Source organism: Oncorhynchus clarkii, unplaced genomic scaffold (genome assembly GCF_045791955.1).
Source record: "Oncorhynchus clarkii lewisi isolate Uvic-CL-2024 unplaced genomic scaffold, UVic_Ocla_1.0 unplaced_contig_6470_pilon_pilon, whole genome shotgun sequence".
Taxonomy (NCBI): Eukaryota; Metazoa; Chordata; class Actinopteri; order Salmoniformes; family Salmonidae; genus Oncorhynchus; species Oncorhynchus clarkii.
The window spans coordinates 1-7,930 of record NW_027260523.1 but is presented as its reverse complement, the minus strand read 5'-3'; the positions used below and the strand labels follow the sequence as shown (position 1 = coordinate 7,930).

The following is a 7,930-nucleotide window of genomic DNA, read 5'->3' as shown; positions in this document are numbered from 1 at the left end:
AAGCTGAAGTCAGGACACACCTAGGCCAGTGTACACAGTCATAGCTTCTGTCACAGACAAGGTTCCTTGGGATTTCTGTTACAGATGCAAATCTTAATTTGATCCTCCTGTTGTTGCATGAATTTTACTGCAGAGCAAGAAATGCAGCCATGAAGTGTATTCAACTTTTAAAATTCTTGTATAATTTGAATCTACATAACATGTCACATTTGCTGTTGCTGAGGGAATATTGTTGTGTTGTGTGAAACTGCTGCCAGTTAAAATGCAGTATCTGTTGTTACACAAGTGCATCCCAAACGACAAGATATTCTTTCCCATACCGGGAGTTGAACCCAGGCCACCTGGGTGAAAACCAGGAATCCTAACCGCTAGACCATATGGGAAGACACATACTTAAAATACACATCACAGACAAATTTTTAAATGTTGACATTATGCCTGTTGGATTAAAAGCTACATCTTTTTTTCTCTGAGATGTTGGGGAATGTCCAGATGAAATCAGTCCAAAATGAGTTTGAAGTGAGAACAGCCAGAAGCACTGAAAACAATACAGTATCAATCCCGGCTTGATTTTAATCAATTAAATATCGAGCCAGCCAGGACTCGAACCTAGAATCTTCTGATCTGTAGTCAGACACGTTATCCATTGCGCCACTGGCCCCACATCTAAGCTGAAGTCAGGTCACAGCTAGACCAGTGTACACAGTCATTGTGTCTGTCAACAACAAGGTTCCTTGGTTTTCTGTTTCAGATGCATATCTTAATTTGATCCTCCTGTTGTTGCATGAATTTTACTGCAGAGCAAGAAATGCAAACTTGAAGTGTATTCAATGTTTAAAAAGTCTTGTAAATTATGAATCTACAAAACATGTCACATTTGCTGTTGCTGAGGGAATATTGTTGTGTTGTGTGATTCTGCTGCCAGTTAAAATGTGGTATCTGTTCTTACACAAGTGCATCCCAAATGACAAGATGTTCTTTCCCATACTGGGAGTTCAACCCGGGCGAAAACCAGGAATCCTAAAAGCCAGACCATATGGGAAGACAGTTACTTTAAAAAAACATCACAGACAAATCCATAAACGTTGAAATGATGCTTGTTGTAATTACAAGCTCCATCTTTTTCTCAGAGATGTTGGAGAAAAGTCCCATATAAAATCAGTCTAAAATGTGTTTGAATCGAGAACTGCCAGACACAATGAAAAGTATACAGTATTTTTCCCAGCTTGATTTTGGTCAAATAAATATAGTTTTGAGCCAAACAGGAGTCAAATATTCAATCTTCTGACCTGTTATCAGACACGTTATCCATTGCGCCACTGGCCGCACAGCCAAGCTGAAGTCAGGACACACCTAGGCCAGTGTACACAGTCATAGCTTCTGTCACAGACAAGGTTCCTTGGGATTTCTGTTACAGATGCAAATCTTAATTTGATCCTCCTGTTGTTGCATGAATTTTACTGCAGAGCAAGAAATGCAGCCATGAAGTGTATTCAACGTTTAAAAAGCCTTGTATAATTTGAATCTACATAACATGTCACATTTCCTGTTGCTGAGGGAATATTGTTGTGTTGTGTGAAACTGCTGCCAGTTAAAATGCAGTATCTGTTGTTACACAAGTGCATCCCAAACGACAAGATATTCTTTCCCATACCGGGAGTTGAACCCGGGCCACCTGGGTGAAAACCAGGAATCCTAACCGCTAGACCATATGGGAAGACACATACTTAAAATACACATCACAGACAAATCTTTAAATGTTGACATTATGCCTGTTGGATTAAAAGCTACATCTTTTTTTCTCTGAGATGTTGGGGAATGTCCAGATGAAATCAGTCTAAAATGAGTTTGAAGTGAGAACAGCCAGAAGCACTGAAAAGTATACAGTATCAATCCCGGCTTGATTTCAATCAATTAAATTAAGTATCGAGCCAGCCAGGAGTCGAACCTAGAATCTTCTGATCCGTAGTCAGACACGTTATCCATTGCGCCACTGGCCCCACGTCTAAGCTGAAGTCAGGTCACAGCTAGACCAGTGTACACAGTCATTGCGTCTGTCAACAACAAGGTTCCTTGGTTTTCTGTTTCAGATGCATATCTTAATTTGATCCTCCTGTTGTTGCATGAATTTTACTGCAGAGCAAGAAATGCAAACTTGAAGTGTATTCAATGTTTAAAAAGTCTTGTAAATTATGAATCTACAAAACATGTCACATTTGCTGTTGCTGAGGGAATATTGTTGTGTTGTGTGATTCTGCTGCCAGTTAAAATGTGGTATCTGTTCTTACACAAGTGCATCCCAAATGACAAGATGTTCTTTCCCATACTGGGAGTTCAACCCGGGCGAAAACCAGGAATCCTAAACGCCAGACCATATGGGAAGACAGTTACTTAAAAAAAACATCACAGACAAATCCATAAACGTTGAAATTATGCTTGTTGTAATTACAAGCTCCATCTTTTTTCTCAGAGATGTTGGAGAAAAGTCCCATATAAAATCAGTCTAAAATGTGTTTGAATCGAGAACTGCCAGACACAATGAAAAGTATACAGTATTTTTCCCAGCTTGATTTTGGTCAAATAAATATAGTTTTGAGCCAAACAGGAGTCAAATATTCAATCTTCTGACCTGTTATCAGACACGTTATCCATTGCGCCACTGGCCGCACAGCCAAGCTGAAGTCAGGACACACCTAGGCCAGTGTACACAGTCATAGCTTCTGTCACCGACAAGGTTCCTTGGGATTTCTGTTACAGATGCAAATCTTAATTTGATCCTCCTGTTGTTGCATGAATTTTACTGCAGAGCAAGAAATGCAGCCATGAAGTGTATTCAACGTTTAAAATGCCTTGTATAATTTGAATCTACATAACATGTCACATTTCCTGTTGCTGAGGGAATATTGTTGTGTTGTGTGAAACTGCTGCCAGTTAAAATGCAGTATCTGTTGTTACACAAGTGCATCCCAAACGACAAGATATTCTTTCCCATACCGGGAGTTGAACCCGGGCCACCTGGGTGAAAACCAGGAATCCTAACCGCTAGACCATATGGGAAGACACATACTTAAAATACACATCACAGACAAATCTTTAAATGTTGACATTATGCCTGTTGGATTAAAAGCTACATCTTTTTTTCTCTGAGATGTTGGGGAATGTCCAGATGAAATCAGTCTAAAATGAGTTTGAAGTGAGAACAGCCAGAAGCACTGAAAAGTATTCAGTATCAATCCCGGCTTGATTTCAATCAATTAAATTAAGTATCGAGCCAGCCAGGAGTCGAACCTAGAATCTTCTGATCCGTAGTCAGACACGTTATCCATTGCGCCACTGGCCCCACGTCTAAGCTGAAGTCAGGTCACAGCTAGACCAGTGTACACAGTCATTGCGTCTGTCAACAACAAGGTTCCTTGGTTTTCTGTTTCAGATGCATATCTTAATTTGATCCTCCTGTTGTTGCATGAATTTTACTGCAGAGCAAGAAATGCAAACTTGAAGTGTATTCAATGTTTAAAAAGTCTTGTAAATTATGAATCTACAAAACATGTCACATTTGCTGTTGCTGAGGGAATATTGTTGTGTTGTGTGATTCTGCTGCCAGTTAAAATGTGGTATCTGTTCTTACACAAGTGCATCCCAAATGACAAGATGTTCTTTCCCATACTGGGAGTTCAACCCGGGCGAAAACCAGGAATCCTAAACGCCAGACCATATGGGAAGACAGTTACTTAAAAAAAACATCACAGACAAATCCATAAACGTTGAAATTATGCTTGTTGTAATTACAAGCTCCATCTTTTTTCTCAGAGATGTTGGAGAAAAGTCCCATATAAAATCAGTCTAAAATGTGTTTGAATCGAGAACTGCCAGACACAATGAAAAGTATACAGTATTTTTCCCAGCTTGATTTTGGTCAAATAAATCTAGTTTTGAGCCAAACAGGAGTCAAATATTCAATCTTCTGACCTGTTATCAGACACGTTATCCATTGCGCCACTGGCCGCACAGCCAAGCTGAAGTCAGGACACACCTAGGCCAGTGTACACAGTCATAGCTTCTGTCACCGACAAGGTTCCTTGGGATTTCTGTTACAGATGCAAATCTTAATTTGATCCTCCTGTTGTTGCATGAATTTTACTGCAGAGCAAGAAATGCAGCCATGAAGTGTATTCAACGTTTAAAATGCCTTGTATAATTTGAATCTACATAACATGTCACATTTCCTGTTGCTGAGGGAATATTGTTGTGTTGTGTGAAACTGCTGCCAGTTAAAATGCAGTATCTGTTGTTACACAAGTGCATCCCAAACGACAAGATATTCTTTCCCATACCGGGAGTTGAACCCGGGCCACCTGGGTGAAAACCAGGAATCCTAACCGCTAGACCATATGGGAAGACACATACTTAAAATACACATCACAGACAAATCTTTAAATGTTGACATTATGCCTGTTGGATTAAAAGCTACATCTTTTTTTCTCTGAGATGTTGGGGAATGTCCAGATGAAATCAGTCTAAAATGAGTTTGAAGTGAGAACAGCCAGAAGCACTGAAAAGTATTCAGTATCAATCCCGGCTTGATTTCAATCAATTAAAAGTATCGAGCCAGCCAGGAGTCGAACCTAGAATCTTCTGATCCGTAGTCAGACACGTTATCCATTGCGCCACTGGCCCCACGTCTAAGCTGAAGTCAGGTCACAGCTAGACCAGTGTACACAGTCATTGCGTCTGTCAACAACAAGGTTCCTTGGTTTTCTGTTTCAGATGCATATCTTAATTTGATCCTCCTGTTGTTGCATGAATTTTACTGCAGAGCAAGAAATGCAAACTTGAAGTGTATTCAATGTTTAAAAAGTCTTGTAAATTATGAATCTACAAAACATGTCACATTTGCTGTTGCTGAGGGAATATTGTTGTGTTGTGTGATTCTGCTGCCAGTTAAAATGTGGTATCTGTTCTTACACAAGTGCATCCCAAATGACAAGATGTTCTTTCCCATACTGGGAGTTCAACCCGGGCGAAAACCAGGAATCCTAAACGCCAGACCATATGGGAAGACAGTTACTTAAAAAAAACATCACAGACAAATCCATAAACGTTGAAATTATGCTTGTTGTAATTACAAGCTCCATCTTTTTTCTCAGAGATGTTGGAGAAAAGTCCCATATAAAATCAGTCTAAAATGTGTTTGAATCGAGAACTGCCAGACACAATGAAAAGTATACAGTATTTTTCCCAGCTTGATTTTGGTCAAATAAATATAGTTTTGAGCCAAACAGGAGTCAAATATTCAATCTTCTGACCTGTTATCAGACACGTTATCCATTGCGCCACTGGCCGCACAGCCAAGCTGAAGTCAGGACACACCTAGGCCAGTGTACACAGTCATAGCTTCTGTCACCGACAAGGTTCCTTGGGATTTCTGTTACAGATGCAAATCTTAATTTGATCCTCCTGTTGTTGCATGAATTTTACTGCAGAGCAAGAAATGCAGCCATGAAGTGTATTCAACGTTTAAAATGCCTTGTATAATTTGAATCTACATAACATGTCACATTTCCTGTTGCTGAGGGAATATTGTTGTGTTGTGTGAAACTGCTGTCAGTTAAAATGCAGTATCTGTTGTTACACAAGTGCATCCCAAACGACAAGATATTCTTTCCCATACCGGGAGTTGAACCCGGGCCACCTGGGTGAAAACCAGGAATCCTAACCGCTAGACCATATGGGAAGACACATACTTAAAATACACATCACAGACAAATCTTTAAATGTTGACATTATGCCTGTTGGATTAAAAGCTACATCTTTTTTTCTCTGAGATGTTGGGGAATGTCCAGATGAAATCAGTCTAAAATGAGTTTGAAGTGAGAACAGCCAGAAGCACTGAAAAGTATTCAGTGTCAATCCCGGCTTGATTTCAATCAATTAAATTAAGTATCGAGCCAGCCAGGAGTCGAACCTAGAATCTTCTGATCCGTAGTCAGACACGTTATCCATTGCGCCACTGGCCCCACGTCTAAGCTGAAGTCAGGTCACAGCTAGATCAGTGTACACAGTCATTGCGTCTGTCAACAACAAGGTTCCTTGGTTTTCTGTTTCAGATGCATATCTTAATTTGATCCTCCTGTTGTTGCATGAATTTTACTGCAGAGCAAGAAATGCAAACTTGAAGTGTATTCAATGTTTAAAAAGTCTTGTAAATTATGAATCTACAAAACATGTCACATTTGCTGTTGCTGAGGGAATATTGTTGTGTTGTGTGAAACTGCTGCCAGTTAAAATGCAGTATCTGTTGTTACACAAGTTCATCCCAAACGACAATATATTCTTTCCCATACCGGGAGTAGAACCCAGGCCACCTGGGTGAAAACCAGGAATCCTAACCGCTAGACCATATGGGAAGACACATACTTAAAATACACATCACAGACAAATTTTTAAATGTTGACATTATGCCTGTTGGATTAAAAGCTACATCTTTTTTTCTCTGAGATGTTGGGGAATGTCCAGATGAAATCAGTCCAAAATGAGTTTGAAGTGAGAACAGCCAGAAGCACTGAAAACAATACAGTATCAATCCCGGCTTGATTTTAATCAATTAAATATCGAGCCAGCCAGGACTCGAACCTAGAATCTTCTGATCTGTAGTCAGACACGTTATCCATTGCGCCACTGGCCCCACATCTAAGCTGAAGTCAGGTCACAGCTAGACCAGTGTACACAGTCATTGCGTCTGTCAACAACAAGGTTCCTTGGTTTTCTGTTTCAGATGCATATCTTAATTTGATCCTCCTGTTGTTGCATGAATTTTACTGCAGAGCAAGAAATGCAAACTTGAAGTGTATTCAATGTTTAAAAAGTCTTGTAAATTATGAATCTACAAAACATGTCACATTTGCTGTTGCTGAGGGAATATTGTTGTGTTGTGTGATTCTGCTGCCAGTTAAAATGTGGTATCTGTTCTTACACAAGTGCATCCCAAATGACAAGATGTTCTTTCCCATACTGGGAGTTCAACCCGGGCGAAAACCAGGAATCCTAAACGCCAGACCATATGGGAACACAGTTACTTAAAAAAACATCACAGACAAATCCATAAACGTTGAAATGATGCTTGTTGTAATTACAAGCTCCATCTTTTTCTCAGAGATGTTGGAGAAAAGTCCCATATAAAATCAGTCTAAAATGTGTTTGAATCGAGAACTGCCAGACACAATGAAAAGTATACAGTATTTTTCCCAGCTTGATTTTGGTCAAATAAATCTAGTTTTGAGCCAAACAGGAGTCAAATATTCAATCTTCTGACCTGTTATCAGACACGTTATCCATTGCGCCACTGGCCGCACAGCCAAGCTGAAGTCAGGACACACCTAGGCCAGTGTACACAGTCATAGCTTCTGTCACAGACAAGGTTCCTTGGGATTTCTGTTACAGATGCAAATCTTAATTTGATCCTCCTGTTGTTGCATGAATTTTACTGCAGAGCAAGAAATGCAGCCATGAAGTGTATTCAACGTTTAAAAAGCCTTGTATAATTTGAATCTACATAACATGTCACATTTCCTGTTGCTGAGGGAATATTGTTGTGTTGTGTGAAACTGCTGCCAGTTAAAATGCAGTATCTGTTGTTACACAAGTGCATCCCAAACGACAAGATATTCTTTCCCATACCGGGAGTTGAACCCGGGCCACCTGGGTGAAAACCAGGAATCCTAACCGCTAGACCATATGGGAAGACACATACTTAAAATACACATCACAGACAAATCTTTAAATGTTGACATTATGCCTGTTGGATTAAAAGCTGCATCTTTTTTTCTCTGAGATGTTGGGGAATGTCCAGATGAAATCAGTCTAAAATGAGTTTGAAGTGAGAACAGCCAGAAGCACTGAAAAGTATTCAGTATCAATCCCGGCTTGATTT

At 39.8% G+C, this 7,930-nt stretch overlaps 13 non-coding genes across 13 annotated transcripts; all 13 read right to left on the bottom strand.

Moving 5' to 3' along the window:
• Nucleotides 1-311: 311 nt before the first annotated feature.
• Nucleotides 312-383, bottom strand: trnae-uuc (transfer RNA glutamic acid (anticodon UUC)). The gene has a single exon. It is a non-coding gene; the product is annotated as a tRNA-Glu (tRNA).
• A 205-nt stretch (nt 384-588) lies between these two features.
• Nucleotides 589-661, bottom strand: trnac-aca (transfer RNA cysteine (anticodon ACA)). Its single transcript has one exon. It is a non-coding gene; the product is annotated as a tRNA-Cys (tRNA).
• Nucleotides 662-1,645: 984 nt separating this feature from the next.
• On the bottom strand, nt 1,646-1,717 carry trnae-uuc (transfer RNA glutamic acid (anticodon UUC)). Its single transcript has one exon. It is a non-coding gene; the product is annotated as a tRNA-Glu (tRNA).
• A 210-nt stretch (nt 1,718-1,927) lies between these two features.
• On the bottom strand, nt 1,928-2,000 carry trnar-acg (transfer RNA arginine (anticodon ACG)). The gene has a single exon. It is a non-coding gene; the product is annotated as a tRNA-Arg (tRNA).
• Nucleotides 2,001-2,985: 985 nt separating this feature from the next.
• Nucleotides 2,986-3,057, bottom strand: trnae-uuc (transfer RNA glutamic acid (anticodon UUC)). Its single transcript has one exon. It is a non-coding gene; the product is annotated as a tRNA-Glu (tRNA).
• Nucleotides 3,058-3,267: 210 nt separating this feature from the next.
• Nucleotides 3,268-3,340, bottom strand: trnar-acg (transfer RNA arginine (anticodon ACG)). Its single transcript has one exon. It is a non-coding gene; the product is annotated as a tRNA-Arg (tRNA).
• Nucleotides 3,341-4,325: 985 nt separating this feature from the next.
• trnae-uuc (transfer RNA glutamic acid (anticodon UUC)) lies at nt 4,326-4,397 on the bottom strand. Its single transcript has one exon. It is a non-coding gene; the product is annotated as a tRNA-Glu (tRNA).
• Nucleotides 4,398-4,604: 207 nt separating this feature from the next.
• trnar-acg (transfer RNA arginine (anticodon ACG)) lies at nt 4,605-4,677 on the bottom strand. The gene has a single exon. It is a non-coding gene; the product is annotated as a tRNA-Arg (tRNA).
• Nucleotides 4,678-5,662: 985 nt separating this feature from the next.
• trnae-uuc (transfer RNA glutamic acid (anticodon UUC)) lies at nt 5,663-5,734 on the bottom strand. The gene has a single exon. It is a non-coding gene; the product is annotated as a tRNA-Glu (tRNA).
• Nucleotides 5,735-5,944: 210 nt separating this feature from the next.
• Nucleotides 5,945-6,017, bottom strand: trnar-acg (transfer RNA arginine (anticodon ACG)). The gene has a single exon. It is a non-coding gene; the product is annotated as a tRNA-Arg (tRNA).
• A 318-nt stretch (nt 6,018-6,335) lies between these two features.
• Nucleotides 6,336-6,407, bottom strand: trnae-uuc (transfer RNA glutamic acid (anticodon UUC)). Its single transcript has one exon. It is a non-coding gene; the product is annotated as a tRNA-Glu (tRNA).
• A 205-nt stretch (nt 6,408-6,612) lies between these two features.
• On the bottom strand, nt 6,613-6,685 carry trnac-aca (transfer RNA cysteine (anticodon ACA)). The gene has a single exon. It is a non-coding gene; the product is annotated as a tRNA-Cys (tRNA).
• Nucleotides 6,686-7,668: 983 nt separating this feature from the next.
• Nucleotides 7,669-7,740, bottom strand: trnae-uuc (transfer RNA glutamic acid (anticodon UUC)). The gene has a single exon. It is a non-coding gene; the product is annotated as a tRNA-Glu (tRNA).
• Between the last annotated feature and the right edge of the window lie 190 nt (nt 7,741-7,930).